This window comes from Canis aureus, chromosome 20, assembly GCF_053574225.1.
Source record: "Canis aureus isolate CA01 chromosome 20, VMU_Caureus_v.1.0, whole genome shotgun sequence".
NCBI lineage: Eukaryota > Metazoa > Chordata > Mammalia > Carnivora > Canidae > Canis > Canis aureus.
The window spans coordinates 5,975,274-5,996,025 of record NC_135630.1 but is presented as its reverse complement, the minus strand read 5'-3'; the positions used below and the strand labels follow the sequence as shown (position 1 = coordinate 5,996,025).

The 20,752-nt window shown below is 40.2% G+C and overlaps 1 long non-coding RNA gene across 1 annotated transcript; it reads right to left on the bottom strand.

Moving 5' to 3' along the window:
• Positions 1-524: 524 nt before the first annotated feature.
• LOC144291415 (uncharacterized) lies at positions 525-20,492 on the bottom strand. Its single transcript, XR_013358672.1, has 2 exons — positions 18,151-20,492; positions 525-1,491 (listed from the first exon to the last, which is right to left on the bottom strand). It is a non-coding gene; the product is annotated as an uncharacterized LOC144291415 (long non-coding RNA).
• Positions 20,493-20,752: the final 260 nt, after the last annotated feature.

Sequence of the window (20,752 nt, the reverse complement as noted above, 5' to 3'; positions counted from 1 at the left end):
GCAGGGAGTCTACTTGGGATTCTCTCTCTCCCTCTGCCCCTCCCTCTGCTCACACTCTAAATCAATCTATCAATCTTTTAAAAAAAGATTTACTCTCTCAGCAACCTTCAAATACACAATACAGTAATATTAACCAGTTACCATGCTGTACATTCCATTCCCCAAACTTGTCTTCTAACTGGAGTTTGTACCTTTTGACCACTTTCAGCTATTTCCCCTACCCTTATCCCTTGCTTCTGGCAACTATTGAATTGTTCTCTATTTCGGAGTTTTGTGTTTTTTTAAGATTAAAAAAATACATACAGGGATCCCTGGGTGGCGCAGCAGTTTGGCGCCTGCCTTTGGCCCAGGGCGTGATCCTGGAGACCCAGGATCGAATCCCACGTCAGACTCCCGGTGCATGGAGCCTGCTTCTCCCTCTGCCTGTGTCTCTGCCTCTCTCTCTCTCTCTCTCTCTCTGTATGACTCTCATAAATAATAAATTAAAAAAAAAAAAAAGAAAATATTTAAAAAAAAATAAAATAAAAAATAAAAAAATACATACAAGTTGAATCATATTTATCTTTCTCTACCTGATATTCCACTTAGCATATTTCTCCCTTTAATTCATATATTTTGCTACTGTCATTGAGTGTGTAAATGTTTATAATTGTTATATCTTTTTGATGTATTGAACCTTTTTTACAAATGCATAATTTCTTCATCTCTTGTAAGCTTTTTTGGTTTAATGTCTATTTTGTCTGATATTATTGAAAACCATCTCTGCTCTCTTTTGGTTACTATTTTCATGGATTATCTTCTTCTGTTCCTTCAATTTAACCTACTTGTGTCTCCGAATCTAAAGTGAGTCTCTGTTACACAGCATATAGTTGGATCATATGTTTTTATTCACTCTGTCAATCTCTATTTTCTGATTATTTACACATAAAATAATTACAAAATAATAATTACTTAATTTTGTCATTTTTTCCAGCTTTATTAAGATATAATTGGCATATAACATTGCGAAAGTTTAAGGTATACGATGTGATCCTTTGATACATATATATATTGTAAAATATGTAATACAATAATATTAGTCAACACACCCTTCACATCACATAATTAACATTTTGTTGCTGTTGTTCGGGCGACAACATTAAAGCTCTACTCTTTATCTACATAATATTTCTTTAAAGTTTTTATTTAAATTCCGATTAGTTAACATAAACTAAGGTTTCAAACAAGGAATTTAGTGATTCATCAGTTTCATGCAACACCCAATGCTCATCACAAGTATCCTCCTTAATACCCATTTTCCCAACTCTCTCTCCACATTTTCCTTTAGCTCTTTGAGCAACTTTAAGATAATTTTTAAAAGATCATTGTGTAATATGGGGTGTCTGGTAGCTTAATCTGTTGAGTATCCCACTCTTGATCTCAGCTCAGGTCTTGATCTCAGGGATGTGACTTCAAGCTCTGTTTTGGATTCCACATTGGGTGTGGAACTTACTTTAAAAAAAATTGAACACCAATAAAAAATAAATTTATAAATAAAAAAAAAGAAAAAATAAATAAATAAAAAAAGAAAGAAAACCCAAAAGACTCCACCCAAAGATTGCTAGAACTCATAAAAAAAATTGTGTAGTAGATCTGCCATTAGATGTTTTCAAGGACAGTTTCTGTTGATTTCCTTTTAATGAGCCATAATTTCTTGTACCTTTGCATGTATTGTGATTTTTTAATTAAAAAGTAGATATTTGTATCTACTGGAAATCAGATTCTCCTCCTTCCTGAGTCTTTATTATCTTACAATATTGTTTTTGGTTGTTGTGACGGTTGTTGATGCCACTGTAGGCTATCTCCGTGCCAGAATCAGCTGCAGGTGTAAAATTAAGATCATCCAGGTCTTTTCAGAGACTTTCTCTGAGCATGTACAGTCCCATTCTAAATTTCCCCATATGTGAAGTTGTTTTCTAATGTCCTAGTCTTTAATGTCTGGTTCCCAAAAGTGAGAGAAAGAAAAAAATTAAGGGGAGAGGAAAAAGGTGTTGACTCTTTGAATCCTCTGGAAGTTACTTCAACCTGGAGGGAAGGGGGATTGTAACAATGGGAGGAGGTACAATAGACACCTGCATCTTTGTGATCAGACCTTGAGATTTGGAGGACAGGGTCTATTTTTGCCCCGTTTGGTTCCTGCAAGCTACGTGCAAACTGCTACAGGAACAGGTGCACAGCTGCTTGCCACAGTGGCTGGTAGTGGGGGATTGGTAGTTACTACTGAAATTGACCAAAATTACCTGCGATTTGCCATCCAAGATATCCCCTGGAATTTACAAGACTTCAATAGATTCCAGAGTTCTGGAATTACACTGATTCTGCAAGTGTAATTGTTATCTCAATGGGGAGACAGCTTCCTGGTTCTTCCCCACCATCTTGTGAGAATCCTCCATAAGGTGTTTTTAATATTTAATAATTTTATTAATTTTTCCCACAAAAAAGTGCCTCCAACAATGTTACATTAAAAACCTAACATTTAATGTATTTCATTTCAACTTTATTATTATGTATCTTTTGTGCATTTATTTCTCTAATTCTTGAAAGTACACAATTAGATATGAATGTAATTTTGTTACCTGGTTCTATATCAGATGCTATTCTAGATTGGCCCTTGGTAATAATGCTTTGATTATGTTAGTGATGTATTTCAATCATAACAGTTCTATTAAATAATTTCATGAGGCATGTATTTTTGCCATGTGATAAAAGTGTAATTGTTTGGCTATTTCATTATGCCATGGTGGTACTTAAGTGACATAAGCAATATGAGTTTTTTTAAAAACATTGGTTTTCAAAAGGTTATATCACTCTTACTTCTAGGATAGGATTGGCTTTGATTAGTTCCTGGGACAATGTATCTCAGTAGTTGTATAACTACAAAATAGTCACTGAAAGAATAAGTGTGATATTCAGGGTAGAAAATCACAGAGATAGAGAGATACAAAAGTACCCATGAGGGGGTTCTTCCTGCAAGAATAACGATATCTATTTTTTCCTGGTAAATCATAATTTTTGTCTAACAGATCACTCCTGAATAAAATATGAACAGAGGAAAATAATTTTCTTGTTAAATTACTAAAATGGGGATATACTTCTAACCACATAAATAACAGAAACGTCTTTCAATAATTTAAAAATGCATATGCCAAAGCGAATTACATGTTAAGGCTAGTTGCACTGGTAACTCTCACTGAGGCTCACTAAGGCATGACTCCTGAGCTACAAGAGTCAAGTGTACATTCTTTTTCATACAGTTTAGACAGGGTAAAGCATATGTTACTTTATAAAGTATTGTTAAAATACTGTGAGCTCCTTAAGGGTAAATAGATAAGATGGTAAAAATTTTATAAAAGGAACACATCTGTAGAGAGAAAGTGAGGAGAATAGAAAGAGACTGATGACATAAGGATATAATTGATGAAGCAAAGTATCACTAAAAGGTGAGAAGAGATGGAAGGCAGAGCATCAGAATTAACAAAAAGAGGACATTTTTTCTTTTCTGAGATTAGAAGAAAGGTGGAAAATATGTAAAAATTTAAAACTTTTTCCCAATGAACAGGAAAATTAATAGAACCGATGTGATAGTCCTCAATCTTTCCAATAAAGAAAGAGGAATATTATAAAAGAAAAGTAGGGTAAGGGTCCTTGGGTACTGGAGGAATATGAAATATTTAGAGATGAACATAAAACTTGTTTAAAGCAAGGAGTACACCTATTTCATGAGTGGATAACATGAACCAGAAATGTAATAGATTAGTCCAGTTTCCTGACTTACTCAATAATATTTCAGCAATCAGGGAGTAACAAAATTTAATTATAGGGTTGGCCCAGCATTTGAAGCCAACTAATAAAAATTTAACTAAAATAATATCTGCAGCCTGTGACTACTGAATATTTGAAATTTCTTCCCTCTCTGTAAGGAAGATCCTTTATTAACCATACAATAACCTATAGGGAGTTAAAGCTACTGTGGTACATATCACTGGAAGAATAAAAACTCTGGACTAGAACAAATGAATCATCTGAATAATTGGAATCTGCATCTGCTGTAAGCTAAATTGAGTAGATTGGTTAATTTATCCTTGTGAGATGCAGTGAAATGCCGGGACACCTGCACCCCGATGTTTATAGCAGCAATGGCCACGATAGCCAAACTGTGGAAGGAGCCTCGGTGTCCAACGAAAGATGAGTGGATAAAGAAGATGTGGTTTATGTATACAATGGAATATTACTCAGCTATTAGAAATGACAAATACCCACCATTTGCTTCAACGTGGATGGAACTGGAGGGTATTATGCTGAGTGAAGTAAGTCAGTCGGAGAAGGACAAACATTATATGTTCTCATTCATTTGGGGAATATAAATAATAGTGAAAGGGAATATAAGGTAAAGGAGAAGAAATGTGTGGGAAATATCAGAAAGGGAGACAGAACGTAAAGACTGCTAACTCTGGGAAACGAACTAGGGGTGGTAGAAGGGGAGGAGGGCGGGGGGTGGGAATCAATGGGTGACGGGCACTGGGGGTTATTCTGTATGTTAGTAAATTGAACACCAATAAAAAATAAATTTAAAAAAATTTATCCTTGTGATTATTCCAGATGATTTGACCAAAACCAAAATATGGAATTATGAGATATATTACACAGAAAATGTTTTGGTTGGATAAATACAGTTGCACTGACTTTACTCTAGAAGCGACATTAAAAGGAGACAGGTTTTCTTTGGCTTTGGAAGAATATACTTAAAGATTACATTCAAAGTTCTTACTACAAGCTTAGAAAAAAGTGCCTCGCTATCCTTTATCTCAAACACACCAATAGACAAGCAAAACAAACAAAAACTCTAGCCTGCACAACCATCCAACCCCTCTCTTTTCATGGGCCCCTTTGTAATACAGTAACTCTGTAATGAGCACTTGCACCTATATGGACTCATGAATAATAAATGTATTTAACAATCCATTAGCTGTTTTCTTCAATGCTTTTATTCCCCAAAACCTACCACAACCCCCAGGTTTCTGAGCTTTCTAAACCAATCCAAGATCTAGACACTGATAGTTGAGAAAGCATGTATCTTTCATTAACCTCAACCCCCCTGCTGATCTTCCTCACAAAGACAAATGACAACCAAAACCACACCCTTTACTTTTCAGACAGAAGGAAGGAAGGAAGGAAGGAAGGAAGGAAGGAAGGAAGGAAGGAAGGAAGGAAGGAAGGAGAGAGAGAGAGAAAGAGAGGGGAAGGGAGGGGGAAAGAGGAGAGGGGAGGAGGGGATCTGGTTTGAAGTGTCCAAGGATATAGTTCAGTAAAATCCTACATTCCTATTTTTCCTCAGCCAAACCACCAACTAATAAAAGAGGGGAGAAAATAAATAAATAAATAAATAAATAAATAAATAAATAAATAAATAAATGGAATGAAATATTTGTTGTGTGCTATTACGTGTCAAACACTTTATGTACACTGGATTGTTTAATACATAGACCATTTCTGGGAATAAGATGGTACTCTCTTCCTTTTGCAGATGAAAAAGCTGAGGACCATAAAAGAGGGGGTAGAGTCACTCCATTTCAGTCTGTTTTGAAAAATAGCAGTATTTTTTCTTCACTAATCTATAACTAAGAGCAAAAAAATATATACAACATATTAAAAAACAGGAAGATAACTTGCCCTGCTTTGTTCTCGATTCTCTGGTCCTTTGTTTGCCACCACTTAGAGCGAGAAGGGATACTTCAAATAAACACTCTGGATTGTTCTTCACATGAAAGTGCTTTACGGCTAAATCCTCCTCAAGTACCATCTTCCTAAAATACAAATATTTTTTTTCTACATTGGAGTCTATAACAAACTGTTTTATCTAAGAGATAAAGCTAGCTGGTGAGAAAAAGTATGTACAAAGCCTCAGAAATAAGGTGATGAGGGATCCCTGGGTGGCGCAGCGGTTTGGCGCCTGCCTTTGGCCCAGGGCGCGATCCCGGAGACCCGGGATCAAATCCCACATCGGGCTCCCGGTGCATGGAGCCTGCTTGCTTCTCCCTCTGCCTGTGTCTCTGCCTCTCTCTCTCTCTGTAACTATCATAAATAAATAAAAATTAAAAAAAAAAAAGAAATAAGGTGATGAAATATTATTTAAAATACTTAATAATCTACAGATTGACAATGCACATTATCTTAAGAAAACTTATATACATTTATATACGTGTGTGTGCGTATATGTATATATTCCAGTTACAGCAAAGGAAGCTAAGATACAGAATTCCTAAAGATTCATAATACCACTGATGAATTTATTTCCTGTCCAATCTCTCTTTAAAAATATGTATTTTTGTCAAATGAGCATATCCCCAAAAGGATCTTTACTAAAACCAAGATTAATTCTTTAATAATTATTGAATGCTGAATCCTGGGAGATACTGTGCTGATTACTGGGTTAGTAGCAGGAATAAAGATAAATATGATCCCTGCCCTCTTGGAACTTACCTCCCCGTGTAGAAGAAGACATTCAAGGATTACAGAAAAAATCATTATAATTGTGATGAGGGCTCAAGAGAGATACAGGATGCTCAAGAATATTTTATAGTACAGCATTAAAGATCCTATCTAAATAATAGAGAAGTTTGTCGCAATCAGAAGTCATTATTTCTGTAACACATTCAAAAATCGAATCGGATAATTTCTCAGAAAATGTTTAAGAAAGAAAGTTCAACCTAAGCCAAGCCCTAGCTTTGTACCTTGCATAATTTATTTAATTTACTTTTACCACAAAATTACGAGGTACCTATTGACAGATCTTGGTTTCATTCTCTAATTTGCCATGCTACCGTGTGTCTTGCACACTAATTATCAGGACAGAAACTTAAAAAATAACCTAAACAGTATGTGAAAAAGTTCTCAGTACTGCTTTCCATCTAAATCGTCAAAACCCGTACACAAACATTGCACAGTTATCCGTTCCAGCTCTCTTCCTGTCTCTGCAAACATGCGTTACCAGACAGTACAAAGACCACAATCACAAAATAAATAAGACTACAACGATGGCCCAGCGCCCTGCTCTCCTGCTCCCCCCACCTCCTTCCAGCCTACAGCACCCTGTGGTTAATTCCTCTCTCCGAGCAAGGCAATACCTCCATTGTCCCCACCCAGAAAATTGCTCCTCTGTCAGCATCCAACAGCAGCAGTGGTAGTTCTGAGTTCTGCTATAAATAAGCGAAGAGGAGACACACAAGTCGAGTCTTAAGGTAAGTGGGTTGACCAAAACAAGAAACAGACAAAATTTAATATTCTCACCCACTGTTTTTTCTTGTATTATTTGTGGATGATTCTAGGCAGCAGAGAGGGAACTGTAATAGCTTTTATGTCCCTATAAATATTTGTCCATTTTTAGGGCCATTTTTGGAGTCCCCCCTACCATTTCTTTATTTTGAATTCATGTTCAGCCAGTTATGACTGCTTTATCTTTGGAGATTTTTAAAAAATCAAATTTCAAGTTTAAGATTTTGTTTGAATGTAACAATAGATAAAATGTCTATAAATCAACAAGATGCTACTGTTATACACTCTTCTCAGGTAAGAGGGGGAAATTATTGCTTAGCTTTTGAGAAAAATCCCCTTATGATAATGAAAACCTTTGAGATAGCAGCAATAATTGCCATATGATGTAAATTGAAGGCAATGATTAATAAGCCTTGATTACCTTCAAGGTCTTCGGATCCCTCCATAACCTCATATACCATTCTGTACCCTTCAGAGGCAGACGTTTTGCCAACAGGCATTTCACTCATGAGTAATCTAAGCCCAAGTTTGTCCTTGAATAGGCGCTAAGGTTGCACATTTCATTGTAACTTCAATTCTGAACTAAAAGCTTTTATCAAAGACTTTCATCAAGATTAATCTCAGAATGCCTTTTATGCCTGTTGATTTTAGTTGTCACAAAAAGCCAAAGTAAACTCTAATCTTCAAGACTCTAATTCCCATAAGGCTCTGAATATCCCTTTTTGACTACATTTCTTATCTCTATCTGACACCTGCAATATTTCTATTGGGCCTTTTGAGACTCAATTATCAGCAAAATGGCCTTCTCTGAACATTCTCTTCACTTCCTGCTTTAAAACCTGATCAAGCCTTCAGCCCTCTTCTCTGCAGCTCAAAGTCCAGACTCTGCTACTAGGAGGCCCGGAGGTAGACAAGATGACATTCTTGTATTTTGTTACTCCTTCCATACCATTCTTCCTCCCTCCTCCATAGACACATTCCATTTAAATTTCATAACATTGCACTACAGCATGAATTCCGGTTTCCTTGCTGCAGTGCTCCAACAATCTTGTCTTCCTCCATCCAATTCCTTGAAGATTTTAGTCCCTAACTCCCCAACACCGTCTCAAACCCTATTCCTGTCATAATTTTCAGTTGACCTCAATGTCCACATAGATGATCGACCCAATACATTGTCATTCAATGCCCTGACCTTCTCTCCTCCAATGATTTTATCCTCGAGAGAATCTATAATTCATTGGTTCAAAAATCGGTGTCCATCGAAAGATGAATGGATAAAGAAGATGTGGTCTATGTATAATGGAATATTCCTCAGCCATTAAAAACGACAAATACCCACCATTTGCTTCGACATGGAGAACTGGAGGGTATTACGCTGAGTGAAATGAGTCAATCGGAGAAGGACACACATGATATGGTCTCATTCATTTGGGGAATATAAACAATAGTGAAAGGGAATAAAGGGGAAAGGAGAAAAAAATGAGTGGGAAATATCAGAAAGGGAGACTGAACATGAGAGACTCCTAACTCTGGGAAACGAACTAGGGGTGGTGGAAGGGGAGGAGGGCGGGGGGTGGGGATGACTGGGTGACGGGCACTGAGGGGGGCACTTGACGGGATGAGCACTGGGTGTTATTCTATATGTTGGCAAATTGAACACCAGTAAAAAATAAATTTATTAAAAAAATAATAAAATAAAATAAAATCTATTGTCTCTCACCCTTTCATACCTTAACTTCTATCCTTAAGTTGTGTGATCAATCATAATCACCTCCTTGCGTATACCCTGAACTCTCCTGCCCTTCTCTTGCCTCCTGTGTTTGGCTAAACCACAATCTTATTTATGTCCAATTCTCTGCCTATTCCATGCTCGCATCTGTGCATATAAACATGGCTGGGGAAAATAAATAAGTAAATTGACTGGTCTTATTTACATTTATGATCTCTAATTTCAAATGGGACCTCAATGCTGTCTAGGAATCATTCTGTATTTCCATCCTCCTAAACAACTATTACATAGCTCCAACTCTCTCCTAAAATTTCCAACTTTGTAAGTCTTACTTTCAACTGATGACCTTGCTTTCTATTTTAAAATAGAAGCAAACAGACAAGAACTTCTACAAACTCTCACAACCACGTTCACCCACCTACCTGCAACTGCTGTCTTACTACGGAGTGAATTCCTTCATGCTCCTAGCAAAGAGAAATCTCTCCATTTGTATACTAGGTTTTTTTTTTTTTTCCCCATCTAGCCCAGGGCATTGTCTTGGCAATTTTTCCTTCTCTCCCCAATATCAATAATTTTCCCTCTTTCCTAGATTTTTTTTCCATTTGCTAACAAATATGCTTTTTCTTTTCTTAAAACTTTTACTTGATCCTGCTTCACTTCATAGCTACATTTTTCCCCTTCTCTTTAGCAAATCTCCTTGAAAAAGTTGTTTATACTTGCTGTCACCACTTTTCTTTCCCATTTTCTCTTGAAAACTATTAAAGCTATCAAGCTCTAATACTCACCACCGCATCCAACCACTCATCTTAATGTTATTAAATCCAGGAGACAGTTCTCAATCTTTATCATATTAGGTCAGTTAGCAATCTGTGATGCAGCTAATTGTTTTCTTCACATGATTTCCAGGATACCACATTCTCTTGGTTTTCTTCCTATACACTATAGCTTCTTCATAACCTCTTTTATTGTTTCCTTCTTGTCTCCAGATATCTTAATGTTGGAGCATCCAGTTCAGAGGGATTTCTCATCTTCTAACTATACTAATTCCTTAAGCAATTTCAATTATCCCACAATAAGCAAATTAGAAATGCCAAACCTGCCTCCTCGCTTTAATGCAAAAGAAGGGATTTAAAGGCTTAGGGAGACTGGAATTGTTAAAGTGGACTTGTCATTTAATATCAACTTATCCATACTGGGAGGGTCCATAGCACATATTTCTTACTATTGTGAGAAATAAACTTGAGAAGGGAACCCCAGCATCTTTGAAATGTTCAGTGATTGCTCTTCTCTATAGGCTAGACCTTACAATGCGGACTGGTCACCAAATTAGAGAACTTAAATGCAATGAAAGTAAATGGACCCCAAGTGGCAGCCCTCAACTGACAAAGTCAGGTGTGGTTACCATAATGGATAGCAGAGTCGAAGCAGTCATCAGAATGGTCTGATTTACATTGACATATGGCATTGGCTAGTCAATCAGTGTTCCTGGTAGCGTAGAATAGAAATAGATGGGAAGTCTATTAAATTCTCACTTTATCTATAAATAGGAAGGTTCTAGGTCATAAAAACAGTCATGGCCCCTCAATTGTTCTCAGAGGTGAGCCAGTTTTTAGATTCAGAACCCCCCTGAACGAAAGGGAGGCTGTGTACCCTTGAGGAAGAACCCTAGTACACTGGCAAAAATTTATACTGTTGGTGATCCCTAGGTGGCTCAGCGGTTTGGCGTCTGCCTTTGGCCCAGGGCGTGATCCCAGAGTACTGGGATCGAGTCCTGCGTCGGGCTCCCTGCATGGAGCCTGCTTCTCCCTCTGCCTGTGTCTCTGCCTCTCTCTCTCCTCTCTCTATGACTATCATGAATAAAAAATAATAAAAAAAATCTTAAAAAAATTATACTGTTAATCTTTCTCCCAACCTTCCTCAAAGTGACCTACAGGCTTTAGTCAGGGTTAACTGCATGGTGGGAAAAAGAGAAAATCAGTTTTCAGAGACTACTCAACACCGACTTAGAACTGACACCAATTCAGAAGATCCAAAGCATCACCGTGATCTACCGGCCAGAGTAGGAGTTTATGAAGGTCAAGAGATCAACAGAATTTTAGGTCAACTCTGTGTCCCGGTGAGCCCAGGGGGTCTCCTACCCCCTTCTGTGGTTATTTTTCCAGCTGCAGAATCCATAACTGGGTCAGATATAGTGGTGAGACATTTGCATGTCAGAGAGGGAGAAATAAATATGCCAAATACTCACTCCTACGTCAGTGAGTTCCAGGGGTCCAGAGGTACGGGTCATGTTTAAAGACGCCTTCTAAGGTAAAGAATGCCTTGCTGCATCTGGCCCCTTGTGCAATCAGAAAGGCAGAAGCTCTGGGGGCCTCCTTGGATTGGGGAGGCAACGTTCTCTTCATGGGGGCATTTTAATCCATCATTTATTGCGTGACCTGAAAAGCTGCTAGTTTCGACTGGGGCCTCGTACAGAAGGCTCTACCAAACGTCCCGGTGGCCGTGCAAGCGGCTCTACCCTGTGCCGTATGACCCGCTACAACCAATGAGCTTGGAAGGTCAGTGGCAGATGCTATTTGGAGCCTCTGGCAAGTCCCTGGAAGCGAACAACACGAGCCCTTAGGATGTTAAAGCTAAACTCTGCCATCTTCGCAAATACTTACTCTCCTGAAAAACAGCTCCTGGCCCAGAACGGGGCTTAGTCAAGACTGGGCGTCCACCCAGGATGCCCGGGGCCCGAGTCGCGCACCATGAACTGGCTGCTATCCGACCCGCCCAGACACAAAGTGGCAGGGCCCGCAGTGTTCCACCCCGGGGAAGGCAGCAGGTACGGGAGTGGCTCAGGCACAGGGCACCAAGGGCCCAAGGCCCTCTCCGCCACACTGCCTCCTCTCCCAGCCGCACCCAGGGCCCCATCGGTGTTTCCCACAAGTAGCCGCCGGAGGAAAATTCTGGCCTGATTTACAGGTGGTTTGGGACAATATGCAGACACTACCCGGAAGTGCTGCAGCATTACATTCCCCTTTTCTGGGACATCCCTGAAGGACAGTGTTGAGAAACCCTCCCAGTGGGCAGAACTTCGAGCAGTGCTGCTAACTGTCCACTTTGCTCGGAAGGAGAAACGGCCAGAATATGACTACACGCTGATTTATAGACTGTGGCCACTCTCTCCCCAGCCACCCGACATTGCCCAACAGGCTCACGAACAAAGTAGCCGTGGTTACAGGGATGGAGGTAATCACGGGCTCAGCTAAACAGACCCCACCTCCCAAGACTGACCTGCTGGGCCACTGCTGGGTGTCCAATCTGTCAACAGAGAAGACAGCGCTAATCCCTGTGACGGCACCAATCCCTGAGGTGGTAGCCAGCTCCCAGGGGGCACACGGATTACACTGGACTGTGTCCACCATGCAAGAGGCAGAGTTTTGTCCTTACTGGAACACCTTCCCTAGATGTGGGTTTTCCTTCTCTGCATACAATGCTTCTGCCCAAACTACCATCTGTGAACTTGCAAACTACTTCACCCACCATCACGGGGTGCTACGTAGCATTGCTGCTGGTCAAGGAACTCATTTCACAACAACGGAACCGGCTCATGGGATTCCCTCGTCCGAACTTGTTTCCCACCCTCGGTTCTGAAGCAGCTGGCCTCAGAGAGCAGTGGAACAGCCTTTGGAAGGCTCAGTCACACTGCCAACTGGTCGACAACGTGCAGGGCTACAGCAAAGCTCTCCGGAAGGCGGTGTGTTCTCTGAATCGACATCTGACATGTAGCGCGGTTTCTCTCATAGCCAGGATTCGGAGTCTAGAAATCACAGGGTAGGAGTGGCACCACTCTCCCCCCACAGTGATCTACTAGTAAAATTTTTGTTCCCTCGTACTGATACCTAATGCTCTGCTAGTTTAGGAGTCTTGGATCCAAATAGAGGAACGCTTCCACCAGGAAACACAAGAACGATTCCACTGAACTAAGAGTTAGGAATGCCACCAGGCCACATCGGACAACTCCTACCTAGGAATCAACAGGTAAAGAGCTGCTGTGCTGGCTCTGCTGATTGATCCTGACCATCAGGGAGAAATCAGACTGCTAGTCTACACTAGAAATAAGGAATATACTCTGCCTAGAATATCAGAAATACTTTAAGGCATTAAAGTATTACCAGCTAGAACCACGTGACCACAGAAATGAGGACTATTAATTATAAGTACTTTTTCCTATTTTGTTACGTTTGTGTGTGTAATATACTTGCATGGTATGTACAACAGTATTTGCTTAGCATATATATTAATACATGCAGCAGATATTTTTTCTTTCCTCTTATTCCCTTATGTAACATAAGATGGTGCAAGTATTGTTAATTTAAAAATTGTTAATTTGACACTATTTGGCATTTATTTATTTAAAAGATTGTGTCTATTTATCCATGAGAGACACAGAGAGGAGAGGCAGAGACACAGGCAGAGGGAGAAGCAGGTTCCGCACAGAGAGCCCGATGTGGGACTCGATCCCGGGACCCCAGGATCATCCCTGGGCTGAAGGCGGATCCTCAACCACTGAGCCGCCCAGGCGCCCCACTATTTGGTATTTATTTATTTATTTATTTATTTATTTATTTATTTATTTATTTTTAATTTTTATTTATTTATGATAGTCACACACACAGAGAGAGAGAAAGAGAGGCAGGGACACAGGCAGAGAGAGAAGCAAGCTCCATGCACCGGGAGCCCAACGTGGGATTCGATCCCGGGTCTCCAGGATCGCACCCTGGGCCAAAGGCAGGCGCCAAACCGCTGGGCCACCCAGGAATCCCTGGTACTTAAATTACAGGATAAAAAGTAGAGAAAGCATCATTCAAGAAGTTTACCTCCTCTTCTGGGGAAGCAGGGAAACGGCGTTTCAGGATCTCTGGTAAAATTATCATTTTCCTTATTTGGAGATTAAATATGGTTTAAGGATCTCCTTAAAAGAGTTCCAAATTCACAGGGGCTAGACCTATGTAGTTAATTTGTATCACCTTGACTGAGCCACAGAGTGCCCAGATACTTGATTAAATAGTATTCTCTGGTGTGTCTGTAAAGACATTTCTGGATGAAATTAATATTCGATTCACTTAACTGTGTAAAGCAAATTGCTCCACCGAGTGTGGGTGAGCCTCATCCAACCCAATAAAAGCCTGAATAGGGGATCCTTGGGTGGCGCAGCGGTTTGGCGCCTGCCTTTGGCCCAGGGCGCGATCCTGGAGACCCGGGATCGAATCCCACGTCGGGCTCCCGGTGCATGGAGCCTGCTTCTCCCTCTGCCTGTGTCTCTGCCTCTCTCTCTCTCTCTGTGAGACTATCATAAATAAATAAAAATTAAAAAAATAATAATAAAATAAAAGCCTGAATAGAAGAAAAAGGAGAGAATTCATTGTCTCTGCCTGCCTTCAGACTCAAGACTAGAACTATAGCGTGGATCTCCTGGAACCCTGGATTACCAGCTGTAGATGTGAAGTATGTGAACTAATTCCTTATAATAAACCTCACATGGTTCTGTTTCTATTCAGTTTCTCTGGAGGGCCCACACTAATAAACTATAAAACTATTTCATCACCACAAAAATCACTCTCATGCCATCCCTTTGGAGTCGTACCCACCCTCCTCTGCCCCAACCCCACCATCCCTAACTTCTGGCAACCGCTAGTCTGTTCATCTCCATAATTTTTTCAATTTGAGAATGTTTATATATAGAATCACATTATATAGAACCTTTGAGATTGGCTTTTGTCACGTAACATAATATCCTTAAGACCCATCCAAGTGATGTGTCTATCAAGAGTTTGTTCCTTCTTATTTTGATTAGTATTCCATAATGTGGATGTACTACAATTTGATTAGTCATACACCTACTGACAAACATTGTGGTTGTTTCTAGTTGTTGCCTATTACGAATAATATGTTTGTAGGAACATTTGTGTAGAAGTTTTTGTATAACACAGTTCTCAATTCTCTGGAATAAAAACCCAGTTTTACGGCTCAATCACAGAGTAGTTGCGTATTTAATTTCTAAGAAACTGCTAAATAATTTTCCAGAGTAGCTGAATGATTTTGCATTCCCACCAGTATGTGTAAGAGATTCAGTCTCTGCATCCTTGCCAGCATTAGTGTAGTCACTATTTTTTATTTTCGCTGTCCTAGTAGGTGTGTAGTGATACCTCGTGGTCTTAATTTGTATTTTTCCAGTGACGACTGCTGTTGGACATCTTTTTCTATGCTTATTTGCCATCTGTATATACACTCTTCAGTGAAATGTATTCATGCTTTTTGCTTTTTATTTTTTTTCCTTTTGCTTTTTAATTGGATTAATTTTTTTATTCCCCATTTTCTAAAAACTTTTTACTGTGGTAAAACATACATAAAATTTATCATTTAAGTGTATACTGCGACATGAAGTACATTCATAATGTTGTGAAATCACCACCACTGCCCAATTCCAAACACTTTTATCCTCCCAACCAGAAATCCTGTACCCGTTAAACAGTAACTTCCAAGTTCCTCTTTCCCCTAACCTCTGGTAACTTCTATTCAGCCGTCTTTGAATTTGACTTTTCTCGGTACCTCCTATAAGTGGAATCGTTTAATTTTTATTCTTTGGTGTCAGGCTTATTTCACTTAGCATAGTATTTTCAAGGTTGATCCATGTTGTAGTATTTCACTCCTTTTAAAGGCTGAATAATATTTTTATCTAGATGTACCTTATTTTGTTTATGCACTCATCTATTAATGAATACTTGAGCTTTCCACCTTTGGATATTATGAATAATGCTGCTATAAACACTGATGTTCAAGTATCTGAGTCTCTGCTTTCAATTCTTTGGGGCATATACCTAAAAGTGGAATTGCTAGATTGATCACATCATAATTCTACGTTTAACTTGAACAGTCATCAAATTGTTTCCACAGCAGCTACGTCATCTTACATTCTCATTAGCAATGCACAATTTCTACATATCCTCACTAACTCTGGTTATCTTCCTCTTTTTAAATAATAGCCATCCTAAAAGGTATAAAGTGGTATCTCATTTCAGTTTTGACTTGCATCTCCCTCCTGGCTAGTGATGTTAAGCATCTTCTCCTGTGCTTACTGGCCATTTGTATATCCATGATCTTCTTTGCAGACATATCTATTCATATCCTTTGCCCATATTTTTTTATTTGAGAGAGAAAGAAAAAAAAAAAACACACACACAAGCAGGGGGAGGGGCAGAGGAAGAGGGAGAAGCAGACTCCCTGCAGAGCAGGAAGGCCTACACGGGCTTGATCTCAGGACCCCTGAGACTTGTAACCCACTGAACCACCCAGGTGCCCCTCCTTTGCCCATTTTTGAATTGGGTTATTTTTGAGTTGTACTTCTTTATATATTCTGGATTTTAATCACTTATCAGATGCAAGCTTTGCCAATATTTTCTCGTTCCACATTTAGTCTTGCCACTCTCTTGATAGTGTCACTGGATACTTCAAAGCCTTTTACTGTTGAATCCTGAGAGTTCTTTATTCTAGGTCTAAGTTTTTTGTCAGATATGTGGTTTACAAATACTTCCAGTCTGCAGCTTTTCTTTTCTTAACTGGGTCCTTCATTGCAGAAGTTTTTAATTTTGATGAAGCCCAATTTATTGCTTTTAGTATCAGGTCAAAGTACTCTTGCCAAGCCTTAGATCCCAAATATTTTTTCCTGTATCTTCTAAAATTGTTATGATTTTATGTTTTACATTTAAATCTATGATCCATTTTGAGTTAATTTTGTATAAGGTGTGAGGTTTAAGTCAAGGTTTTTTTGTCTATAAATATCCAATTGCTCCAGCACCATTCATTGACAACTCTATCCTTTCTACATTGAATGGCTTTTGCATCTTTGCCAAAATCCAATTGAGCATACTTGTGTCTGTTTCTGGGTAGTCTAACCAGTTCCACTGATTTATGTGTCTATCCCTCTGCCAGCACCACATTGTGTTGATTACTGTAACATATGTTATTAAATTTGAGTAGCGTGATTCTACCAATTTCTTTTTAATATTCCAGTTTGCCTTTTCATATAAATTTTAGAATACTCCTGTATCTACAAAAACAAACAAACAAAAAACTTTGCTGAGATTATGAGAGAAACTGTTTCTGACATGCAGTTTGTGAATAATTAATATCTTTACTATGGGTTTTCCGATCCATGAACACAATATGTATCTTCATATATTTATATTTTCTCTGATTTCTTTCATCTGTGTTTTGTCGATTTCACTACAAGTCCTACCCATGTTTATACCTAAGATTGTTTTGTTGTGATTGTAAATAGTATTACATTTTTTATTTTGGTTTCCATGTGTTCATTGCTAGTATATTAAAGTATAATCGATTTTTGTCTATTATTTTGTATCCTGAGACCTTGCTGAACTGTTTTCTAGAAGTTATTTTGTTGATTTCTTGGAATTTTTAAAATAATTTCTTCAGTTAAAAAAATGACAAAAATCTCATTTGTTCGATAAATTAATAGATTGTTTACTTTGTGCCAGATACTGTTCTAACTACTAGATATGGAGGTTACCAAGAAAATTAGGGTTTCTTGACCTCATGGAGCTTAGATTCTAAAGGAAAGATAAGGACTGCAATCAAATTGTCTTCATATCAGTGCCATCAAATAGGCATTAACACTCTCTTATATATGGTAGACTCAGCCGGCGACAGTGTTCTGCCCCTGGAATCACAATGCAAGTTACTATCCTTTCTAGGAGGCATCCTACTAACACACCTCACACTTCCTCAGACCATCTCCCTGTAATTAAATAACAATTTCTTAACTATGGTTAAGTACTATAAAGAAAAAAACAAGAGTAACACAATAGAACAGTACATCATCTAGAACTGACTCTGTGAGGAAGTGACTTTTTTTTAAATCTTCTCATCCCTTTTTTAATGTAAATTCAATTAATTAACATGTATTAATAGTTTCAGAAGTAGAGTCAGTGATTCATCATCAGTCTTCTATAAAACACTCAGTGCTCATTACATCATGTGTCCTCCTTAATGTCCATCACCCAGTTACCCCATCCACCACCCATCTGCCCTCCAGAAACCCTACTTACTTCCTTTCAGAGTCTCTTATGGTGGCACCCGGGTGTTTTAGTGGTTGAGCATCTGCCTTTGGACCAGGAGGTGATCCCTGGGTCCTGGGAGCAAGTTCCACATCAGGCTCCCTGCATGGAGCCTGCTTCTCCCTCTGCCTGTGTCTCTGCCTCTCTCTCTCTCTGTCTCTCATGAATAAATAAAATCTTTAAAAAAAATGTACATGAACATAAACGGCATAAAGTGATTATTAGTAATTATTCACAAGATGATTAATCACAGCTTTTTCTAATCTCCACAACGAGTTTGCTTTTGATTCTATAGAGAGATATAAATATCCCAGGAACGATCTCCTGCGGAAAGATAACTTCATCGTGATGCTATGCAGTTGGCCAACTCTTTCCTCTCTGCCTATCACAAACATATAAACACACGCATATTTTTCACCTGACAGCTATTTACTTAACCTGTCATGCTTCCATCACCTTACCTATAAAACGTAGTCACTAATGTCTACTTCCAAAGTCTGTTTTGAGAACTAAGGATAACAATAACTATATTGAGATAACTATATATAACTATATTGAGACCCAGGTAAATAGAGGGTATTTAATAAATTATAATTCCCTATCATGAGCTTTTTCCTTTTCACCCCCATCACTTAGATCCCACTTCCAGATATTTATAAAACCATTTAATTCGTGACTAGGGTCTTAGGGGAAATTTTTTTACAAAATTTTAAAGCCTATAGCAAAGCACCTATTAATTCAATGATCAGTGGCATAACACACTTTAACAAAACCTCTCCATAGACTTCCGAAAATATTTTAAGATATTGAACAAGAACATGGCACTGTATGTGACTTTTAGTTGTGGTACAACACCAATTATGTAAAGTTAGCCACTTTCAAATGAAATCTTGTAACAGCAGAAGAGCATATTGTGTACATTTTTGTACCAATGGCAAAATCGGAAAACATGCTTTGAATATTTTAGCATAGAAAGTATGAAATGTTTTAATTCACGCATCTATCACTCAAGAAGGACTTTAAGAATACTGAGTCATGGTGCTTTTGGAAGCTACACTATCCGTATTACGCAGACTGAGAACAACTTGCACCACGTTCTCTCAGACATCTTATTTTACAACACTGAATTTCTCAAGACATAATATTAACAGAAAGATTATTAATGATTCAAAGTAATGTGTTAGGCTTTTAACTAACCAAGATCTTTGTCCTGCCTGTTTCAGAGCAGGTACCCTACTGCTGTTACTCAGCAACCTTCAGAGATCTTCCCAATCTCCCCTCAACCCCAGTCTTCCCACTCATTCCTCTGTACTTTCTACAGTATTGTCTTCCGGTGGGACACCATTCCCAGGAAAAGTCCAACTTTTCTCTGTAGTTTTACTATGTGAAAAGTTCCAGAGCAATCCCTGTGCTCCGGCATGATGTCTTTTAGAGCCACCAAATGCCTTATTTCTCTTTTGCCTCCAATTTCTTCCCGCAAAACTCGGTCTCAAGCTTCCTCTGCTCAGCTCCATGTTGAACACATCCGTGTGCTCACTGTGTCCATCGGCAGAAGCAAAACAATAGGTAGCAAAGTAAACCACTTACAATCTTGTTCATTTTTTAAAAAAGATTTTACGTATTTATTCATGAGAGACACAGAGAGGGAGAGGCAGAGACCCAGGCTGGGGGAGAAGCAGGCTCCCTGCTGTGACCTGATGCGGCCTCGATCCGGGACCCCGGGGTCACGCCCGGGGCCGAAGGCTGCGCTCAACCGCTGCGCCACCCGGGCTGCCCTGTTCAGTTTTCTCTTGGAAAATGTTTCTATCTCTTCTCTGTCAAACCATCTCAGTTTTATCATTATCACGGGCCATTTACGCCTAATTTCACAACTATCCTGGCCAAACCTCCACGGGGCTGTATTTACGCAACGTTTTTCCCAATTTAAAGGCCTCTGGTTAAAGCCTGCGCTCTAACTCTAAGTGCTTGGAAGGTGACTCGAAAGAACAGCGCGATGACCGCAGCTGTCCGCCCGCACCGCCCTCAGAGACTTCAGAGACGCCTCCAGAGACGCCCGAGACGACCCCAGACTCAGAGACGCCCCCAGAGACGCGCCCCAGACGCCGCCGTGTAGCCCCGGGGGCGCCGCGGCGTCCGGGAGCCGGGTCTGCGGGCCGGTTCCCCCGCCACCGCGGACCGTCGAGTCCGAGCAGACACACGCCGGGTCGCTCACCGCCGCCGCGCATCCCGAGCTTCCGACGGCCGCGACCGCCGCTCACGAAGGCGGGGGCAGGAGGCGGCGCGGACGGCCGGGCAGGCGGGCGGGCAGGGACCGCGGGGCACCGAGACGAGGCGGCAGCCCGGAGCGCCCGCCGCCCGCCGCCCGCCGCCCGCCCCCGTCGCCCTCCCGCCCGGGCAGCGGCTCCGAGGCCCGACACGCCCGAGCGGCCCGAGCCCCAGGCTCCCGCGGGCGCACCTCCGAGCGGCGTCCCCAGGCCCGCCGGGCCCGCCAGCTCCGCTCTGCCCGCCTGCACTCCGCCTGCGCCCCTCCCCCGACGCTCGCCTCCCGCTTCCGGAGCTTCGGCACCTCCGGGCCCCGGAGTCAGCTGCCCGG